Source organism: Anolis carolinensis, chromosome 1, assembly GCF_035594765.1.
Source record: "Anolis carolinensis isolate JA03-04 chromosome 1, rAnoCar3.1.pri, whole genome shotgun sequence".
Taxonomy (NCBI): domain Eukaryota; kingdom Metazoa; phylum Chordata; class Lepidosauria; order Squamata; family Dactyloidae; genus Anolis; species Anolis carolinensis.
Genome location: NC_085841.1, coordinates 20,814,613 through 20,836,633, shown reverse-complemented (window position 1 = coordinate 20,836,633; position 22,021 = coordinate 20,814,613). Strand labels below are relative to the sequence as shown.

Here is a 22,021-nt window from a genome sequence, read left to right as displayed (position 1 = left end):
GACTGCATGAAGTGCTGTTACCTTCTTGCCGGAGCGGTACCTATTGATCTACTCACATTGGCGTGTAAATAGATAAAATGAATAAATAAAAATGAACCAAATCTGGCTAGCAATATTTAAAAATCTCTAAAATCAGGACAGTGAATAAAGAACAACATTCAGAAAACAGAGGAATTCCAGACATGAATAAATCAGGACCAGCTAACACCTCCCAACCAACGATTCCCCTAGGCAGTAAACAGCCAGACCTTGAAATTGCAAGGCTATTCAATGCTAATCAAGGTGGCAATTTGAAACATTCACATCTGTCTCAAACAGAGGAGAGTTCTTTCTCCCACCCTGGACATTATTCCACAGATATATAAACTCCACTTGCCTAGTTTCAAACATATCTCACAACCTCTGTGGATGCCTGCCATAGATGTGGGTGAAACGTCAGGAGAAAATGCTTATGGAACATGGCCATGAGTAAGGTAAAGGTTTCCCCTGACGTTAAGTCCAGTCGTGACCGACTCTGGGGGTTGGTGCTCATCTCCATTTCTAAGCCGAAGAGCCGGCGTTGTTCGTAGACACCTCCAAGGTCATGTGGAAAACTCACAGCAATCCAGGTGAAGATCTTGTGCAACTCCCCGGAGTGCATACATAGCATTATGCCAAGCAAGCTGCATTCATTCTGCAGTGTAATAGATGCACTCTGAGTCACAAGCCTGTCATTTGAGAAAGAGAGACACAAGAGAAATTTCCGGCTTCCTTTTCCGCAGCCTGCCACCCAATTTGAAATGAGCCGGGAACCTCACCGGGGCCAATGATCTGGGCAGGAGGCGTCTGCTTTCGCTTTTGGCGCGCCTTACAAACGCCGGCCTGGCTTGCCTTCCTGCTCTTCTTTCTCCTCCTGCTTCTTCGGGGCTTTGGACGGTCTCAATCCCCCCTGTGATGCCCGAGGATGGATGGACAGACGGATGGACAGCTAGCTTGGATAGACCCAGCTGAGGCATTCCCTGGCCTGGAGCAGTGCTGGTAAGGGATGCATTTGCTTGAAATTCCCTTAGCATTTAAAAAACGTGTCTATACGGCTGCTTGCATCCTTGGAAAGTGGTGGAGTCTCCTCCCCTGGAGGTTTTTAAGCACAGCTGCATGGCCATCTGTCGGGAGCGCTTTGATTGTGTCTTCCTGCTTGGACTGGATGGCCCTTGGGGTCTTCTGACTCTGTGCTTCTAAGTCAGGCATGGGCAAACTTGGGCCCTCCAGGTGTTTTGGACTTCAACTCCCACAATTCCTAACAGCCGGCAGGCTGTTAGGAATTGTGGGAGTTGAAGTCCAAAACACCTGGAGGGCCCAAGTTTGCCCATGCCTGTTCTAAGTATAATATTTGATACTGAAATGCCTTTTGGTGCTGTATTCTATCAACCTGAAACTCAGTTCAAAATGTTATGTGCTGCTGTCGTTTCCGGCATATGACAACCCTTATCACAATGTTTTGTTATCAAGATTTGTTCAGACAAGGTTTGCCATTGCCGTCCTCTGAGGCCTCATCTACACAGCCAAATAAAATCCAGATTATATAATAATAATAATAATAATAATAATAATAATAATAATAACTTTATTTTTATACCCTGCCTCTATCTCCCCAAAGGGGACTCAGGGCGGCTTACATGGGGCCAAGCCCGAATAAAAACAATAGCAATATAAAACACAACAATAGACAAAAGACATGCACAATTATAAAAATGTATCTGTTTTGAACTAGATTACATTAATCTTGGAGTGTGGTGGTGTGGTGGGTTAAACTGCTAAGATGCAGAACTTGCTCACCAGAAGGTCTTGGTTCGAATCAGCAGGACAGGATGAGTTCCCATTGTTAGCCCCAGCTTCTGCCAACCTAGCAGTTTGAAAACATGCAAATGTGAGTAGATCAATAGGTACTGCTTCTGCAGGAAGGTAATGGAGCTCCACGCAGTCATGCTGGCCTCATGACTTTAGAGGTGTCTGTGGACAACGCAGGCTCTTCGGCTTAGAAATTGAGGTGAACACCAACCCCAGGAGTTGGACTCGACTAGACTTAATGTCAAGAGGAAACCTTTACTTTTTACATTAATCTACAATATATATATATATATATATATATATAGGTACTAAAATCGGGACTGTGAGATAAACAACACAACTAAACGCCCCAGAAACACCAAACTTGGCAGCAGAACCCAGCGGCCAGTGTTTGAGGCAAGCAAGGAAGGAAGGAGGCCGCATAAAACCCTGTTCTAAGCAGATAATATAAGATTATACATATAATATGTAATAATTACTGTGCTCTAATAAGAATACAGAACAATATAATCTCTAAAATCAGGACACTAAGTAAAGAACAACACTCATAAAACGGAAATTCCAGACAGGAAACAATCAGGCACAGCTAACACCTCCCAACAAAGGATTCCCTCAGGCAGGAAACACCCAGGCTTGCAAGCTGAAAGACCATTCAATCCTAATCAAGATAACTAATTGCACCATTCATACTTGCTGAACTGAGACTATTCACCGCTAATCGACCTGGCCAACTAAGAATTCCACAAGGTAGCAAGCAGCCAGGCTTGGAGGCAGCAAGACTATTCACTACTCTTCAACCTGGCCAACCAAGATTTTCCCTAGATGGAAAACCCTCAGGTTTGGAAGCCGTTAGGCCACTCCGTCCCATTCAACCAGCCCAAAGAAGGAGGCTATATCCCCCTATATACAAAGCGGCCAGGCTTTGAAGTAATGAGGCTATTCAGTGCCATTCCAATTGGCCACAGCAACGTGTGGCAGGGCACAGCTAGTGTCATATAATACAGTTCAAACCAGATAATCTGGATTTTATATGGCAGGGTCAAATCACTACTCTACACCAACTTCTGTTTAAAATACTTGGTGTTTTAATACCATCAGAGCATAGGGCATGCATGCCTTCAAAAGTAGTCTCCTGCCTGTTTAATTCTAATGCCGAGAGTAGAAAGAGCAATAGTAAACTGAGAGGAAAATAATATTCATTAAAATATATTGTACTATAGAAATGGCATCCTTTCTGGTTGGTAATAGCCCCTTCCATCGGTGGTTTTCTTTTGCTCGTGTAAATTGCACAATGTAAGAGTGGCCCTGATTTAAGCCCTGAACCCCAACCCACTTCCTCTTCTCAGACGTATTTGCATGTTTAGCATCTGAGAGGCAAGAGCAGTTATAAATATCAGACCTTGTAAGCAAAAAAGTAAAAAATGAATGGGATCAGAAATCAGGCAAACTGGCCCTCTGTGTTTTGGACTTCAGCTCCCACAATTCCTAACAGCCAAGTCCAAAACACCGGGAGGGCCAAAGTTTGCCCATGCCTGCCCTAAACAAGTCTTTTTAAAATTGTCACCCACTTTGAGCAAGGCGCCTAGCTTGAAAACAGTCCCTGTGAAAGGGATTTAGGAGTCTTAATAGACCACAAGCTGAACATGAGTCAACAGTGTGGTGCAGCAGCTAAAAAGGCCAATGCGATTCTGGGCTGCATCAATTGGCGTATAGTGTCTAGATCAAGCGAAGTCATAGTCCCACTTTATTCTGCTTTGGCCAGACCTCACCTGGAATAATCCTGGGTCAAGTCCACAATTCAAGAAGGGTATAGACAAGCAAAAATGCATCCAGACAAGTACGGCCAAAATGGTCAAAGGTTTGGAAACGAAGCGCCATGAGGAGCAGCTTAGGAAGCTAGGTGGGTTTAGTTTGCAGAAAAGAATATACAAACCCTATACTTTGATTATGTTTGGGCCAGAAGCATATTTGTGGCCTTGTTTAGGTCCACAATGCTTCCATGAGTGAGGATTTTTTTGGTAAGTGAAATCATAGATTTCGAATCTGTGGAAAAGGATACTGTATTTTCAATACGGAAAAGTATAATTAGTAATTAATTTGGTTTGCATTTCAGTGGCTCCTGATGTTTTCCATGATTATGCTTGTTTGCCAGCTTGTCATTTAGAGAGGGATCTATATATTTATTTGATTTATGCTCAGCCTTTCCCCCCTCAAAAAATGGACTCCAGTAAACAACTATTAAATGAGGGGGGAAATAGTTTTTAAAAAGCATAAAGTAGGTGCATTAAAACAATGTTAACTTTAAAACATACATCATTAAAATCAGTTACCAAAACTGGTCAAAAAAAACTGTCCAGGTGAACTATTCACAAGATTTTCTTGGCCAGATTGGTACAAGTCTTGGGATTTGTGGTGTGTTGATCCAGTTCATATGATCCAGTTCAAAGCAGATAATCTGAATTCTGAAAGTCCTTATGAAATAAAATATGGATCTAGTAAACCACTGGGTTTGTGCCCAAGTGGAAATGCATGACGAGAAAGTGACGGATATGGCTGATGAGCCAGCGTTCAGTTTTGTGGTAGCAAAAACCTCCACCATTCATTCACCTCCTTTGAGGAGAGGAACCGGCTTCCATATAAGGCAAAGCAAGGAAAGAGGGCAAGGTTTTTGTTTCTTCCTCTCTCTGTCTCTCCTCAGATGAGAAGATGTTCTTCAAAACCTCGGCTTCCTCTGCCATTTCTTCCTCATTTCAGTCAGCGTCGAAGTGCCATTGTTTCTAGATTTATATATAAGTTATTAGTTAAATTATGGGTTGTGTAGAGCAAGTGTGATCTAGTGGTTTAGGTGCTGGACTACGGCTCTGTAGTTTGGCCATCAAAACCCATTAGGTGACTTCAGGCAAGACACTCCAGGCCTCATCTACACTGACTATTTAATGCAGATCGAAGCTGGCTAGGCAATAAACTCCCACACTAGTATGTGAAAGAAAGTGCTTCATGCACATCAGTGCTCTGGTTTTTATAGTCACCACCTGGGCCTGAAACTGGTTCCAGATCTATGTAATCATCTGCACTTTCTTTAATACCAGTTTGAAACTGCATTAAATGGTCAATGCAGATGGGCCCTCAGGCTGGATCCACACCGCCATATCATCCAGTTTCTGAATCCAGTTGTATGTTTTGAACTGGATTATATGAGTCAACACTGCCATATAATCCAGTTCAAAGCAGGTAATCTGAATTCTGAAACTGGGTTATATGGCAGTGTAGATGGAGTCTCAGTGCAATGGCAAAGGCAACCTCCCCTTCTGAACCAATCTTGCTGAGAAACCCCTATGATAGGATCACCATATGCCAGAAACAACTTGGAGGCACACAACAAAAGGATTGCCAATGGATCACAATCAGCAACCTCAGAAACCAGCTTGAGACCTTGAAAGGGTTTTTACAACTAAAATAGTCTCCTTCCCACCTTGTTGTCTTCCCAAGATGCATGCTCACTACACATTTAATACAGTTTTATCCCTCTTTGACAGCCATGATTCCATTCTATGGAGTTTTAGGATTTGTAGTTTGGTGAGAAACTTTGAACTTTATTTTAAAGAGCATGGACTACAGCAGGCCCAAGTATTATTAGGTGACAGATCAATTCTGGGACCTTTTTGTGTAATGCAGTAACCTGGAATCCTGTATTTCTTAATTGAAATAAACCATGTCTTGGGCTTTCAGCCAAATTATACGATAGTGAACTGTGTAATCCATGGAAATAAGATAATATGGTTATTTTGGTTGCAGTGGCCACCCCTCTATGGGTCCTAGATCAAATTATGGTAGGTCTCAATTCTAACTATAAGCCTAAATGAATGAACTAAGGCTGTTGTACTTTGGGCATATCATGAGATGACGTGACTCCCTGGAAAAGACACTAATGTTGAGCAAAGTAGAAACTGGAAAACGGAAAGGTGGGTGCATGGACATCTCTCTAGGATGCATTGGCATCTCTCATTTATGGAGTTAACATAATGTGTCATTGACTTGATGGCAAATATCAACAAAGCAGTCTCTGGAACTTAGATGCTGTGTAATCACTGCACTTTCTTATAGTATCAACGCTGCATTGCTTTGTCCAGTCAAATAGCAACTCACATAGTAGTAAACCACAGCACTGGATTTGTCTCCTGCTCATTCATAACTTTCTTTGCTCATTTCTAAACTGGACTGCTTACCCCCCAAAGTGTATCACTTTGCTCATCAGTATGCAAAGGCATTATTTATTAAGTAGGAACCTCCAAACCATAACCAGGCTTGCTAACCAGGGATTCATTTCTAAAAGCTAAGTATTAAGCATAGTCATTTATTAATACAGATATTACCTGAAATTGATGTCTTTAACACAATAGGAGCCCTTGGTGGCACAGTGTTTTAAAGTGCTGAGCCGCTGAACTTGCGGACCGAAAGGTCCCAGGTTCGAATCTGGGAGCGGAGTGAGCGCCCACTGTTAGCTCCAGCTTCTGCCAACCTAGCAGTTCGGAAATATACAAATGTGAGTAGATCAATAGGTACTGCTCTGGTGGGAAGGTAGCGGCGCTCCATGCAGTCATGCTGGCCACATGACCTTGGAGGTGTCTACGGACAACGCTGGCTCTTTGGCTTAGAAATGGAGATGAGCACCAACCCCCAGAGTCGGACACGACTGGACTTAACGTCAGGGGAAACTTTTACCTTTACCTAACTTAGCACAATTCAAAGTGGTGGTTCGCATAATGGTGCTGGCTAATTAACCATCAGGTGCTGATCTGTGGCAAGTCTTTAAGAAACTGTAAATATCATGGGTATTGAAGTTTTTACAAGATCTGTATACCAAACTTCTCTACCAAAGAATGCTGCTACTTCAACAAACTATTACTCCCATGATTCCATAGAATTGAGCCTTGTCAGCTAAAGTGGTCTCATGCTGCATTCATTCTACAGTGTAGATGCACCCTTTCTTTGATTTTTACATTCAAAGTCAACCTTAAAAAGAATTGTTCATACTTTTAAACATTTCTGCATGTATTTATTATTTGTTGCATTTGTATGCTGCCTTTCCATCAGGCAATTTTAACTTGCGAAACACTATTAAAATATGTATTTTAATAGTGCTCATATTTTGCCCCACTTTGGGCCACGAGGAAAGTAATACACTGTTGTTGTTGTTGTTATCATCTCCCAAACCAAAGTGGAGCCCATTTCACAGACTGAACTTATAATAATAATATTATAACACTTTATTTATATTTTGCCCTTCCTCCCAAGGGAACTCAGAGCGAATTCCAGTATATACACTAGGGCCAGGCTTTAGCACAGCTGGTTAAACCACCAGCTGCAGTAAATCTTGTCAACCCAAGGTTGACAGTTTGAAGCCCAGGTCAGGGTGAGCCCCTGGCCTTTAGTCCAGCTTCCGCCATTCTAGTTGTTTCAAAGCAAAAAATGTGAGTAGATAAATAGTTACCGTTTAAAAGTGGGGAGATATTTTAAGGCACCCATACCAACCAAAAAAGGAGGAAGTTTACAACGAAAAGCCCTTCGGAAAGGAGATGAAAAAACAGTGCCCCCCAGAACACAAGCCTCTGAGATGCAAAAGATGGGAGGAAAAGCCTATATATATCTCTTCTGTCTGTCTTGTCTGTGTATAAACGGCATTGAATGTATGTATGTTTTGTGATCTGCCCTGAGTCCCCTTTGGGATGAGAAGAGCGGAATATATATACTGTAAATAAGTAAATAAACATGCCGACACAGGCAAACATTCAATGCTTTGTTACAATGATATACAGTGAGACACAAATACACAGACAAAGGCAAAGGCTTCTCCTTTCATTTCCGGCTCTGGAACACCTATAGTTAGGGTACAGTCAAGAAGGCAAAAGTCATTGTTGAGGAATAACACACAAACTATCACAAACTGCAGATGTTTGCTTTTGGCTGAGTCTACTGGAAAAGGCAAGACTCTGCTCCTTTCTCCTTCCCTCCCTTGCTGTGTTGCACTTTCATTTCAGTTTGTAGTAAATTAAGCTGAGAAGGAAGGGGGAACTGGAAGAGAGACAGAGAAACTGTGGTCACAGGAAATGAATCTGGGGTGTCCCCACAAAATCCCTACTATTGGAGGAGGGTGTGCATGTTACTGCAGTAGAGTCTCACTTATCCAGCATTCACTTATCCAACGTTCTGGATTATCCAACGCATTTTTGTAGTCAATATTTTCAATACATCATGATATTTTGATGCTAAATTCGTAAATACAGTAATTACTACGTAGCATTACTGTATATTGAACTACTTTTTCTGTCAAATTTGTTGTATAACATGATGTTTTTGATGCTTAATTTGTAAAATCATAACCTAATTTGATGTTTTAATAGGCTTCTCCTTAATCTCTCCTTATTATCCAATGTATTCGCTTATCTAACGTTCTGCCGGCCCGTTTGTGTTGGATAAGTGAGACTCTACTGTATTTAAACATTTTGCCTAATGTATGATTTCCTTTTTTTTAAGCGAAAGAGTTATCCAGCCACTTTTGAATTGTTTTTTGCATTTTTTCTTTTATGTGGCTTTTTCCCATTCCCATTTAAACAGTCAATGTTTCGAATACCTTGCTTCTCTCAATGATTGCAGAGACTAGAGATCCAAAGAGAGAGGATCAAGCTACAGTCCCCCGTCTCTCAGTTTTGTTTGTAAGTGCCTTGTATCTGTTCAGCATTTTAGCTTTAAGTTTACCCCAAACAATGGTAAAATGGTGAAAGCCTTCTTCTGACCTCACTATTATTATTGATTCCATATATTGCCATTTACAGTTTGGACCATCTGTGATTCAGTCAAGAACCTAAGCATCAGTCAGGTATTTGTTGGATAACTTAACCTGTTTTTAAAATCTGACTTTTTAAAATGAGTCTACAAAGCTCTCAATGGTAATAAAGACCTGAACGACAAGAAACCTCTTTGCCTGTGCTACTTTACTAGGAGCAGGTGGGGGAAAATAGTGACAAAATCCATCATTAGTAAAACAGAGAATTATTTTTGTCTCCACTAGTTCTCCTTATTGTCAAGCAGACATAATACACTCATTTCCATAAAATGAAATGAGAAAAGCTAAGTAAGATTAGGAATTATGGTGATCCAACAGCATATATAGTATTGTTAGTTGCTACATAATTTTTTGAAGTAATGTAGAACACTTTCCCTTAAACATTGTATTCATATACCTATTTTCCCATAATTCATTTTTCAATTTTTCTGAAAGAAAGTGGCTTACAAATAAAACATTTCCCCCCTTCTTTTTCACCAGGCCTTCTCCTCTCTAGCACTGTCTTTGAAACTAATGGGAAAGTTTTCTTTTTTCCAATTGGTGTCAAAGGTGTTACTGAATGCCTAAATATGTCCGCAATGGGCAAAGAGCAGCCTGCGGGCATTTGCCTCTAAATGATTTTTTTAAATTATAGGAAACAACACTGGCTTACTTCCTGATGTTAAACATAACTTCTCCTGGATTTAAATGGACAGATAGGCCATAACATAGTAGAAATGCTCACACACTCCCTAGGGAGAACTGGGGACATTTTAATGTTGTTGTTTTTAAATTAAGGTGGGGTGCAGATGGGACATGCAGCCCTCCAAAGTCTCCTGGGCGTGCTCATGTGACTCCCAGCCTTCCTTTATGTCTTTTCAGTTTTTCATTGTTTATGCTTATGGAGAATGAGCCAAAGGTGTTCTGGAAAATTTGGGTTTTTAATAGGGATTTGAAGAGGTGGCATCATGTACAACTCCTAGGAGGCAGTTGCAAGCACATGGAGCACCAAGGAGAAATACTGGAATACAGATTTTGTATATTAATACTTAAATAATAATACAATAATGATATACTTTATTTATATTCCGCTTTATCTCCCTGTAGGGACTCAGAGTAGATTACAGTATACACGTATAAGACAAACATTGAATGCCATACAATACACAGACCAAGGTAAAGGTCTCCCCTTTCATCTCCAGCGTCTGGAGGTGATGCTCAACTCCGGCCATGGGGAGGTGCTCTTGTTTCATTTTTCCATGCCGAGGAGCCTGTTGTCCATAGAGAACTCTGACTCTGTTGCCGGCATGTCTGCATGAAATGCCATTTTATTTATTTATTTATTTATTTATTTATTTACAGTATTTATATTCCGCCCTTCTCACCCCGAAGGGGACTCAGGGCGGATTACAATGAACACATATATGGCAAACATTCAATGCCAACAGACAAACAACATTCAGTTTTAGACAGACACAGAGGCATTTTTAACATCTTTCCAGCTTCACGATTCCGGCCACAGGGGGAGCTGTTGCTTCACCGTCCATTGGTGGCTGTTCTTCCTCTTCTTTTCCTCGTGAGCAGTTTTATGGTGTTGTAGATTAGTTAAATTAGCCTCCCGCATAAAACGTACCTAAATTTTCCCTACTTGACAGATGCAACTGTCTTTCGGGGCTTCTAGGTCAACAGCAAGCCGGGGCTATATATATTTATATATATTTATGGTCGGAGGCTTAACCCAACCTCTCAGTCAGTAGTGATTTATAGCAGCTGGTTACTAGCCAGCTGCGCCACAGCCCGGCCCCTGCCGAGATGGTACCTATTGATCTACTTGCATTGCATGCTTTTGAACTGCTAGGTTGGCAGAAGCTAGGGTTAACAGTGGGAGCTCACCCCGACTCGCGGCTCCAAACTGCCAACCCTCTGGTCAGAAGATTTCCTACAGCTAGCAGTTCAACCTGCTGCGCTACTGCTTGCTAGTTAATAGATAACTAGTATTTGAAAGCTGCAGAATTCAGCGATAGGAAAATCCGTATTCTATAGTTCATACTCACTGTGTACTATATTCGTTTCAATTACCCCTTGAGCTTTATCCATAACTATTGGTAGATCTCTTCTTCAAAACTCAACAGATGTTGTTGGCATTTCACATTTGTTGGTTTAACTTTTGTGGATTTGATTATTTGCAGGTTTGCTTAGCAGGGTTTGCATTTGAAATGACAATGTTTTAGAGAAGTCAGTACTGGGCTAGATAGATCAAGGCTCTGATATGATAAAAACACCTTCCGATGAATATGCTATTTCCTTTTGATACACTTCTTATATTTTAGATACTAACTTCTCATGCCAGATTCGCATTATACTGTATAAGGAGTGAACTTTTCAATGTTTAGTTATCACAATATCTAATATGGCATACTCTTCAGGTTCTGTCAATCTTCTCCTGGTCTTTCCTTGTGGGCCTTGACCGAAACCCCCTTCTAGTTTCTTCCACAACAGTGCCATCTGCTGGACAAAGCAAAGATTACTAAAGATGTGTAAATATGTTTTAAGGTTTATTTTTCTCCAGGAAACAAAACCCAATTTATGCATTTGTCATGTGAGTGTATATTTACATTTGCAGAAAGGAACACCCTTTTTCTATTTAAGTGTCTCTTCCGAATTCCACTTTTTAGGCTGGAAGCAGACAGTTTGGGTCCATTCAGACAACCACTGACACAAGCTATAATTATGGCTGAGGATTGGATAATGTCATGTTAGGATTTCTGGGAGTTGAAGGCCAAAACATCTGCGGACCCACAGGTTGAGAACCACTGATTTAGAGGAAGTTTGCTATTGCCTTGGTCATAGGCTGAGAGAGTGTGGCTTGTCCAAGGCCATCCAGTAGATTTTCATGACTGAGTAGGGATTTGAACCTGATTTCCCTGAATCCTAGTTCAACATTCAAACCACTACACCAGCGGCATTCCTGTTTGAGGCACTACTGCCGTGTATATCATTTGCTGGAGACTGTCAGATGGAGGAAATAGCTGAACTCTTGTCCTGGGAGTGAACTTCCCAGAATCAAGCGATGAGTAACTGTATGAGAAGGAATGTTACAGTAGGCACGCCTATCTGATGCAAAATGGTTTGGGTTGCTGTGAGTTTTCCAGGCTGTATGGCCATGTTCCAGAAGCATTCTCTCCTGATGTTTCACCAACATCTGTGGCAGGCATTTTAAATGTGAGGTCAGCTGTGTTGGGGTTAATTGGAAAAGTATGTGTAAGAAGGTGACTGGCTGAGTCTGCGAATAGCTAGGAATCTGATTGGTCAATTTCTCTACCATACCACTGGGGAACCAGATTGAACAGGTTTTACCTTAGAGTGAATGTGTATGCTGACTGGAAACAGCCAGGAGAGAATATGGCTGCTGGATCTCAGAGAACCTGTTATTTCTAAGGCACTGAGGCAATTGTATGGACATTAAAAGGACTATTTATTCATACTTTCCTCTGTAGACTCAGAGAGACTATTGTAAATATTATTGCTCTGTCTGATCATTTTGAAGTCAGTAAAGATCCTGTTAATTGTTCTACAAAGCTGAGTGGCACATCATTACCCTGCAGGGTGACTTTGGTTCACAGGTGGACGTAAGAGCCTTTATTTAACATCATCTACTATCTTTAACGGGGCCCCTGGTGGCACAGTGCGTTAAAGAGCTGAGCTGCTGAACTTGCAGGCCAAAAGGTCCCAGGTTCAAATCCCGGGAGCGGAATGAGCGCCCGCTGTTAGCCCCAACTCCTGCCAACCTAGCAGTTCGAAAACATACCAATGTGAGTAGATCAATAGGTACCGCTCCGGCGGGAAGGTAATGGCGTTCCATGCAGTCATGCCAGCCACATGACCTTGGAGGTGTCTATGGACAACGCCAGCTCTTTGGCTTAGAAATGGAGATGAGCACCAACCCCCAGTGTCGGTCACGACTGGACTTAATGTCAGGGGAAACCTTTACCTTTACCTTACAATCTTTAACATGCTGGAGACTAGGCAAGTGGGGTTCATATATCTGTGGAATGTCCAGGGTGGGAGAAAGAACTCTTGCTTGTTGCAGACAAGTGTGAATGCTGCCACAGAACTCAACAAACCCTATGCCTTGTTTAACTGTTTCCACGGTAAGCAGGAGTGACTGAATAGCACACACACCAATGCATTGCTTCTATATGAAAAGCTTGGGCTTCTTCAAATTGAATTTTTACCATTTATTTGATGTGAACCGCTTTGAGTCCCCCCAGGGGTGAGAAAAGTGGTATATAAATGAAATAAACAAACAAATAAATAAATAAATTCATGAGAACATGCCCTATAGTCCTCCAGCATCTCCAAGGAGTCGAAGGTGTCTTTTAAGTGGATTCCTTTTGTGGTGTATGTATCGGTTCCACATTTGTTGCTACACAGACCTTTTGTTGAGAGGCAACAGCATGGAGAAAGCAGAAAGTGTGTTTCCAAAGGAATACGTTTTTCCTCTGTCATAACAAGTATGGTGTCTTATCTCCAGTTCCATCAGCATCAACAACATTAGAGACTGAATTCTTTGTTGCAAACCAATTAAGCAGCAAGAGTTTCTTCGACAACTCATCTCCGGTTCCCACCTCTAATTGGGATAACAGGGAACATGAGACTAAAAAGTATAATATTAAATAATCTCAATAAAACACACACCTGTGTACAGGTGGTAAAGGTATAGGTTTTCCCCTGACATTAAGTCTAGTTGTGTCCAACTCTGAGGGTTGGTGCTCATCTCCATTTCTAAGCCGAAGAGCCGGCGTTGTCTGTAGACACCTCCAAGGTCATGTGGCCAGCATGACTACATGGAGCGCCGTTACCTTCCCGCCAGAACGGTACCTATTGATCTACTCACATTTGCATGTTTTCGAACTACTAGGTTGGCAGAAGCTGGGACTAACAGCAGGAGCTTACTGTGGTCCCAGGTTTTGAACCACCGACCTTTTGGTGAGCAAGTTCAGCAGCTCAATAGTTTAACCCGCTGCGCCACTGATGACTCCTTAGTACATATTAAATTCTCTTGGGCTGTTTGAAATATAATTTGTTTTAACTGTGCATTTTAGCTTCTTTCTTACCTGTTATTACAGCCTGACTATATTTTGTAAGAAAACATGGTACCCTGTTATGTTCATGACCTTCGATGAACTAGATTTCATACCTCCATCTTATTTTGTCTATAGGAGGGGAGGCATTTGCACTTCAACAAAACATTTGTTTTTTAAACAAACCACAGTTCCCATTCTGCCTGGAGGGAAGAATTGTGGCTCCTTAGTTCAAACAAACCAGGGTAGAATGTGGGTTGCTGTGAGTTTTCCGGGCTGTATGGCCATGTTCCAGAAGCACTCTCTCCTGACGTTTCACCCAATCTATGGCAGGCATCCTCAGAGGTTGTGAGATATGTTTGAAACTAGGCAAGTGGAGTTTATATATCTGTGGAATAATGTGCAGGGTGGGAGAAAGAACTCTTGTCTGTTTGAGGCAAATGTGGATGTTGCAATTGATCACCTTGATTATCATTGAAAAGCCTTTCAGCTTCAAAGCTTGGCTACTTCCTGCCTGGGGGAATCCTTTGTTGGGAGGTGATTAGCTGGCCCTGATTGCTTCTTGTCTGGAATTCCCCTGTTTTCAGACTGTTGTTCTTTATTTACTGTCCTGATTTTAGGGGTTTTTTTTATACTCGTAGCCAGATTTTGTTGATTTTCATGGTTTCCTTCTTTCTGTTGAAATTGTCCACATGCTTGTGGATTTCAGTGGCTTCTCTGCGTAGTCTGACATGGTGGTTGTTAGAGTGGTCCAGCATTTCTGTGTTCTCAAATAATATGCTGTGTCCAGGTTGTTTACTTAAGTAACCCAGGATATTCCATTTCCGTTTAAAACCAAAAGTGGATGCAGAATGGATTGTGTGCTAGAGGAGGAAGTGCACAACCCCAAGGCTAACAACATCTGAGGTCAGTGGTTCTTAGCCTGTGAGTCCCCAGGTATTTTGGCCTATAACTCCCAGAAATCCCAACCAGTTTACCAGCTGTTAGGATTTCTGGGAGTTGAAGGCCAAAACATCTGGGGACCCACAGGTTGAGAACCACTGTCTTAGGTAATACTTTGCCATTGCAGCTGAAACTTGCGCCATCATATGGTGAAATGCCTCCAGCTGCTTCCCAAAATGTATTGCTCTTCCTATACATGTTAAGGAGAAATTAGATGTTCTTTCCCACAATCTGCCTCTTAATTTTACTTGTAGCAAATTATGCGTGACAAAGGTGCAGGATTCCAAATGGCACATAATTAAAGGTCAATAATATTTATGGCAGTTTATAGTGCCCCACGTGAAGAAATAGCAGCTCAGTATCTTAAAACTTTCCAGTGACAACAAGAGTCAGCCAAAAATAATATGACAGTTGTGTTTCTAATCAGTAGAGGGCAGTAGCGACACACAGGGATGGTCACAAGTCCTGATTTTTCATGTTTTCCTTGTAAGAGGAAGGCATATATTTTGAAAGTCCAAAACAGAGTCACATTAACACACACACACACATGCACACATACATACATGCGGGGATGTCTGTAAACACAGGCCAAAGAGCAGCTGCCACTTCTGATCAGAACCACAAAACAGTTACCAAAAGGTCTTGTAAGGACAAGATTTTTTTTTTTTAAAAAAAATCCTTCCACTGGGGCTCTAATTTAAGAGCCTGGTAGTCAACCCTCCATGACTCATGTAAACAGAAGTGGCGCAATTGGTGAGTAATACTGATAGCGCCCTTCTGTAAATATTTAATCACAGTCAGGCTTCCACTGAGCCAATGGATTTCTTGCATTAAGACAATTACAGTCTTAGAGGAAAAGGCGAGAGGAATGGGAAAGAGCTCTCTTTTTTGTCACTGGATATGGTGTTCCCTTGTTTTTATGTTTTTAAAAAAATTACTGCCCTGTATTGTGACATGGATGTTTAAGTTTTGTGTTTATTTTTTGTTGTTATCTGTCTTGAGAAACAAATTAGAGCAGACATGGGCAAGCTCCAGCCCTCCAGGTGTTTTGGACTTCAACTCTCACAATTCCTAACAGCCGGTAGGCTGTTAGGAATTGTGAGAGTTGAAGTCCAAAACACCTGGAGGACTGGAGTTTGCCCTTGCCTGAATTAGAGGATGGCATATTAATGCCTGTGGAAATCAAATTAAATTACCACAAGCACAATTTTAAAAGTACACTATATGGAGATATGATGTTTCCTAGAAATTTCAGTATTTGGCTATGGAAATATATAAATGATTACCCATAAAGAGAATTTAGACAAAAGATGAACTTGGGAGGGCTATAGAATTTCTTGTTGTGTGCTTTCAAGTTATTCCCGACTTATAGTAACCTTAAGGCAACAAGGCTTTCTTTGCAAGTTTTTTTCCATAAGGATTGTGCCTTTTCCTTCTTCTAATCATGTCAGAGGTGAATTGAAAACATACTGCAAGTCAATTCTGGTGTGAGAGAATTGGCTGTCTACAAAGACGTTGCCCAGGGGACGCCTGGATGTGTTACCATCCTGCTGGGAGGCTTCTCTTATGCCTCCGCCTGAGAAGCTAGAGCTGACAGACGGGAGCTCACTCCGTCTCACAGATTCGAACCACCAACCTTCAGGTCAGCGGTTCAGCCAGCACAAGGGTTTAACCCATTCCGCCACCATGGCCCCTTCTTAGGCTGAGCGAGTATGACTTTTCCAAGGTGGGCTTCCATAGCTGAGCAAGAATTAAAATGCTGGGCTTCAGAGTCCAGTGCTCCAACATGAATCCAAGCTACTTCTTCTAAAAGCCTTCTTACCACTTTATTTTCTATTTGGTCTTTATGTGCATTGTGACACAGGTGTGTTTTTCTGTGAATGTCGGTTTGGACGTTGGCCTATATGCATGAAGACATAATACAGTAGTAGGTACATAAGAGTGCATCCTGCACAAACCACTAACCTATTGTGCATCCAGAAGCTTCCTAGACTGGAAGTGGACAACTGTAGCAGGTCTGGGAGCTAATATTCTGCCTTTGGAATCCTCTGGCTACCTTATTTACTGTCAAAATTATAAAAAAATAAAGCCAGCAGTAAGTGATGATTACCAGTTTTGAAAAATGACAAATTAATTTTGCCTCTAAACACTGAAAAATGTGTGTGCATGTGTATTTGTGTGTGAGCATGAGACAACCTATTTAAATGACTTGAAGGCTTTAAGGGGACAAATCATTCTGTGGGGTTGTTGTATATTTTCCAGGTTGTATGGCCATGTTCCAGAAGTATTCTCTCCTGATGTTTCACCCACATCTATGGCAGGCATCCTCAGATGTGGGCGAAACGTCAGGAGAGAATACTTCTGGAACATGGCCATACAGCCCGGAAAACATACAACAACCCTGTGATCCTGGCCATGAAAGCCTTCGACAACACAACAAATCACTCTTTTTTGTCCAGGGGAATCTTTGAAGGGGTTAGAGCCTTAGACTTGGGGAGCAGGTCATGTTCGCCCCAGTGTCACACTTTCCCCTACCATTGTCCTAGATCTTTGCAAATTAGGGCTATAAAGCAGCAGAATTTGTGTAGTCAAGAGTCCAGGCTTATCAGGATTCATGTTTGCAGGAGCTATGCTGTCATGCATGAGGTTACAGAACCCTATGTAATTCTGAGAAATTACTTGAAGTGTGATGACATTTGTGAATGGGGCTTATATGCATACCCAAATACAAGTGTGTGAACTAAGAGCTAGTGATTTCTTCCAAGTGTGGGTTTGTATGCATACAGAATCATTTGTGTCACAGTTCTGCATGCATCCTTGAGTGACTGTAACTAGTCGGGGTTTGTTTAGGGATCAATATGATGCTATGTCATCCTACTAAGGGCCCTTTCAGAATGCACATTTATTTCATTGTGATTCCATTTTAACTGCTTTAGTTGCTATTAGAAACGAACAGGCATTAATGCATGTATAGAGTAATTAATTAGTGATAGAGGGAATTATCAAAAGCATGCCAGATCTTTTGTTTCACCTCCCTGTTTCTTTGATCTAGGTTCTCAATCCTTGTGTTTCTTTCCTGCCTACAAAGGTCACTTCCCCTTTCTTCCAAATGTTTGTCCTCTATGGCTCTTTATCTTTTAAAAGGCAGGATCCATGAAGCTTCTGCTTCAGGATGTTTTCCACCCACACATGAGAGACAGCTTTAGGGGCTCCTTTACTAACATGTACGTAATCTTTTTTTATCTACCTTCCTTTTTATCCTAAATGGATTTCCTAAAACAATAAAAGATAGTTTTGATTTTTTGACATTGCAAGAGCATCTGGAATATTGTTTTGTACCACAAGCCCATATTATATTGGTTGTGCTGTATTCTGGCCCCTTCCACACAACTGAATAAAATCCCACATTTTCTGCTTTGAACTGGAATATATGGCAGTGTGGACTCAGATAACCCAGTTCAAAGCAGATATTGTGCGATTTCCCGCCTTGATATTCTGGGTTATATGGCTGTGTGGAGGGACCTCTAGACAGCAAATTTGAGTCTTATTTAAGAGAGGAAAGTGGGATGCATCATCATCATCACTGCAACTTTTCCCACAGTTGCATCCTATGGAATCATGGGATTGCTAGTTTGGTGAGACACCACAGTTTTCTGGCTGCAGTATCTGAATAATGTGCCCTGAACTGCAAATTCTATTATTCCATAGGATATTGTCATGGCAGTTTAAAGTGGAATAATGGAACTGTAATTGTGTAGCGTGAAAGAGTCTGAGTTGTAACTAGGTAACATGGCCACTATGGGCAAGTGAAGCTAATGCTTTACATCAAGGCTAAAATGATTGTAAAGCAGACAGTTCCCCGTTTCCCAGTTAATAATGGTGCCAGCAAAATGTTATCCTCAATGCCTTAGCAGCTGAGACAATCATCTACACCAGGCATGGGCAAACTTTTTTGTCTTGGGACCACATTGTGGGCCTGGCTGGAAGGGCTGGGCTAGAAGGGAAGAGGGCTGGAAGAGGGCAGGGCCTGGGCCATCCTCAGGTTGTCCTCCCAGTATAAGGATGGGGCTGCTCACCCTATCTTTATACCGAGAGGAAGGCGGGACATGCAGGGACTGCCTCAATCCTCTGCCCCTCCCCTTGCTCCTCCCTTGATCCTCCAGCTGTCCTTTTGGCATTATGCAGGGAGGAGGGTGTGGTGAAGTGTGGATTTTGGTTTACAGTTATGTTTAATTGTAGGTAGAGGTTTTTATAAAAGGTAAGTATTTGAGTTGGCATTGCTTGAAGGATTGGTAGCCAGTTCAGCACCCTAAGGCGGGTTGCCATAGAAACGAGGGCGGAGCCAACTGCCGTTTGGTAAGAGAAGGCAGATTTTGAAAAAAAGTCAGTCTGTGGTCAGGGAACCACAGGGAAGGCTAGTTCTAAGGTATTGAGAATCAGGAAAGTTTAGGTTCTAGCCTGTGTCATTTTAAATAGATCAAGTGACTTATTTAAGTTAGTAGTGGAGTTTGAATAACAAAGGGAAGGAAATCCCAATAGAAGTCTGTAGTGATCAGTTAAAATAAGAAACATCAGTTGGAAAGAAAAAAAGTTTAAACTGCTTAAAGGAAGAAATAGTCCTCTTGAGAGTTGTTTCATTGAATGTTATCATTGTAACCGTTAAAGAAGTGTACCTCTAAGAGAGAAGCAACATTGAAACCGTTAAGCATATGTACATCAATAAACTTGTTACCATTTTCTAACATTCAAGCCTCTAGTACGTACATTTTAAGTCAAGCTACGCTACACTTTAAAAAGGGAAAAACATCTCCCTGCATCCTTGGTGGTCATGATGTCGCAGAGGGCAAGACAGGCGGCAGTTGAGAGTTCTCCGGAGGGATCTTAGCTGCAACATGCCTTCCTCGAGCCGTCCTCCTGGCATAAGGATTGGGCTGCTCGCACCGTCCTTATGCCACAAGGAGATCGAGACACACAGTGGGTGAGAATGCTCCAGAGGACTCTCAGCTGCTACGTGCCTTCCTCCCCCATCTTTTTGGCATAAGGATACGGTGGGCCACCGTGTCCTTCTGCCAAGAGGACATGGAAATTAAGGAGGGCCTGAGGTAAGTAAGTAACCAGGGGGCCGCACCCAGTACCTGGGCCTTAGTTTGCCCATGCCTGATCTACACTCATCTGCTCACTTTTTGTACTGGAAATGCTCTTTTAATGTCAAAACAAAAATCAATATTGGGATATACCTGTTGTAGGATTTTTCAGCAGGAGAGGGAGAACATCCTGATGGGTTTTTTCTCCCTTGTTCTCTCTCATATAGACAAGGACTAGAAATACCTTTAGTGCAAAGATGAGTTATTAAATGCAGACCAGGGGCCAATCTCCCTCCCAGTCTCCTCCTTCACACCCAAATATCTCTGTTAACTTCTCAAGGCCCTCTCAAAATGGAGACAGAATTTGGTGCAATGTCACTTCCTCTTGCAATCTTGAGAAGGGATTACAGAGAAAAATGGAGCGGGAGGGGGGACACCTGGTATTTGTGGGGGTGGAGATAGTTTCACTTGATTTCATTTGGGAAAGTTGTGCGTTTTATTAGCAAAATTCTCCAAAAATTCACATCAATGTTTCCAAAGCTGGAGACCACCCCTGCTTGGAAGGCTCTTCTAACCAATCTACCCATGGAGATCTTAGATTCCCATCATACTGAGGAAAACAGGCTTACTATACTTCTGTTCTTTCAGCTTAGTTCTGCCTGAACTCACTGACACTAGTGTAGAACAAATGATCTGTGTTACTTTTACTAATCACATAGCTAACAAATTGTTGTTGCAACTACAGCAGGATACGGCTGCCAATTTCTATGGAATTTCCAGATAACTGCTCCCCTACAAAAATAACCCCAAAGCCACAAGTAAAACAGGAAGTACCTCTCTAAGGAGATAACATTTTTGCACTATGGAGTAGAAGTCACATATGCTTCAGCGGGCACATCCCTAAACTTTGAGGCCTTAATTACTTCATTCCTAGCTTTTCTGGATGGTCACAGTGCTTTGATGTGACCATTATTTTAGGTGATTGAGAATGACATAGAATCATAGAGTTGAATGAGAAAACAAGGGCTATCCAGTCCTTTACCATGTTACACTCAAACATTCAATATATCACTTCTAATTACATGTATAATACTCTTAGTGTGTTGGTTTCTGCTATTTTGCAATGAGAGCTGCCTGAAACAGCAGTCTATGGTCTCACCAATGTGTTGTTGTGATGTGTAGAGCTTTGCGATTGAAAAACGTTTTAGCCCTTTTGAGCAGCTACCAAGGTCTATTCCGGTTGTTGGGGATCCAAAGGGCTAGACTGAACCCCCATGTAAAACATCACAAGGCCCACATGTGTCTTACCTCCACCATACATCCTATTGAAGGGGACACTATCAGATGGCTGGATTCTCAGATTTGGAGCTCTTTGAGGTGGATCTTATTCAGAGACATCTGACTAAATTATTTTGTCTCTGTAATCAGTTAAGAAATTGCATTTGAAATGTTACATTTACAAGAGGAGAAACTAAGATCCTTTGGAGACGCACTCTGAAGTTAGTTTCCACGAAGTAGCCTTGAGAGAAATAATTAGAGAAACAGGTAGTGAGAAAGGGGAACCAAGGGCGATCTTGCCAGAAAGCTAGCAGGAACAAGAAAGATAGGGTGTGTTTTTGTGCATGGATGCATCCTGCTAACAGGAAGGAGATTATGAAGAGGAAGAACTAGCCTAGTCCAGTTGTCCTCAGGAATGGTGGAGCCAAACCAAGAGCCCTACAGAATGTGAAATATATGGTTCATAGATTGTATCTGACTCCACAAAACAAGTGTTGCGCCCCTTGTCCCAAAAACCCAGTACTGTGTCACCAAAACTTGTGACTTGCTGCTTTTGGAAGCCCAGGAGCACCAGTTTTGTTCTAGAGCAAGACACTTGGTCTAATGCAGAGAAAGGAAATGGGTGTTCTTCCAGATGTTGTTGGACTTCAGCTCCTATAATTCAATTATCAATTATTGTCTGTGGATGTTGGGATAATTATTGTCTGGATTTTGTTGGGCTGAATGATTTTCACCCATGACTTTGTCTACGTACGTATGTATGTATGTATATATGCTTCCCTATTTTTTTCCAGAAATGAGAAGTAAACTTGTTTTGACAAAAAAGGGTTTCTTTAAAGATGGTGAGTCCTACAATAAGTCTCAGGAGGGATACAATTGGTTCGCTTTAATATGTGTAGCTTTTGCTTGCTTTTAAAAAAACGGACTACAGAAAGCCTCAATACCCATGAGGGATACATTCCCTACCACACTGTAGTTGCATG

The 22,021-nt window shown here is 41.8% G+C and overlaps 1 long non-coding RNA gene across 1 annotated transcript in view; it reads left to right on the top strand.

The window, feature by feature from the left end:
- Nucleotides 1-730: 730 nt before the first annotated feature.
- The window catches only part of LOC134296283 (uncharacterized), a 67,065-nt gene continuing 45,774 nt past the window's right edge, over nucleotides 731-22,021 (top strand). Inside the window, exon 1 of the long non-coding RNA XR_010002947.1 lies at nucleotides 731-1,017. This is a non-coding gene — a long non-coding RNA (uncharacterized LOC134296283). The remainder of the gene's footprint in view (nucleotides 1,018-22,021) is intronic.